Raw genomic sequence first — 1163 nt, 5'->3', positions numbered from 1 at the left:
CTCCGCAACAGGAGAGGCCGCGATAGTGAGAGGCCCGCGCACCGCGATGAAGAGCGGCCCCCGCTTGCCACAGCTGGAGAAGGCCCTCGCACGGAAGCGAAGACCCAACACAGCCATAAATAAAATAAATAAATAAAAATTTGAAAAAAGAAAATGCTCCCTATTAAAAAAAAAAAAAAATCTATAGGATGTCAAGCTAGAGGTACACATTTTTTTAGCAATCTGCTTGAGCTGTGAACGTGGGTAAGATTACTAAAGTGGACAGTGGAGAGACCAAGTTGAAGACAAAGAGCAGAACTATGACCGTCTTTACAGTCCAATGAAAGCATTCAATAAAGATGTAAATAAGCAGTTAGAGGGAGAGGTACTTGAAATAGGAAACTTTATGGAAGAAAGGGGAAAAGACATTCTTAAAAAAGGTGTAATAATATAAAATATTTCAGAAAGCTCAAGGAAGATGAACAGAGTCTCTTGGTTTTGTTTTTTATTCTTTATCTTTTAAATATGGGTGAAAAGATATATTTAGAATTAGCCATCTGGACTCAGTTTAGATGATCCCAATTTTGTTGGCACTATTCAAGGCACCACAGTCAGGAGCCAGTGGAACATATGCCTTCTTCTTTCCTTTAGGCCTGATGAGAGTGTTGACCTTGGCCACATCAGTGTCATAGAGCTTCTTCACAGCCTGTTTGATCTGGTGCTTGTTGACCTTGACATCCACAATGAACACAAGTGTGTGTTATCTTCTATCTTCTTTATGGCTGACTCAGTGGTCAGGGTGACCTTGATGATGGCGTAATGGTCAAGCTTGTTTCTCCTGGGTGTGCTCATCTGAGGATATTTGGGCTGCTTTCTGAGCTGCAGTGTCTTAGGCTGTTGGAAGTTGGATGACATTCCTTTCTTCTCTTTTATTGTGGCTGTGGATGCCTTTCATACTGCCTTCCTCACCTTCAAAGCCTTTGGCTTTAGGAGGGTAAAGAGCAGGGACTTCCTTCTTTGCTTTCAGCACCACCTTCATGAAAAGCCAAAGGCTCTTGGTTTTCGTGGTAAGGAAGTCACTAGTGACCTCCTACAGAAGAGTTTCGTTCGGTGGCGGGGGGAAGAAGAATTAGGGAATAGGGTAAAAGGCAGCAATATGAGAGTCTTAAAAACTTCTTGGCATT

The 1163-nt window shown here is 42.4% G+C and overlaps 1 pseudogene; it reads right to left on the bottom strand.

Moving 5' to 3' along the window:
* Window positions 1-528: 528 nt before the first annotated feature.
* LOC132372614 (large ribosomal subunit protein uL23-like) lies at window positions 529-894 on the bottom strand (annotated as a pseudogene).
* Between the last annotated feature and the right edge of the window lie 269 nt (window positions 895-1163).

This window comes from Balaenoptera ricei, chromosome 10, assembly GCF_028023285.1.
Source record: "Balaenoptera ricei isolate mBalRic1 chromosome 10, mBalRic1.hap2, whole genome shotgun sequence".
Lineage (NCBI taxonomy): Eukaryota > Metazoa > Chordata > Mammalia > Artiodactyla > Balaenopteridae > Balaenoptera > Balaenoptera ricei.
The sequence above is the reverse complement of the archived record's forward strand: the minus strand, read 5'-3'. Positions and strand labels throughout refer to the sequence as shown.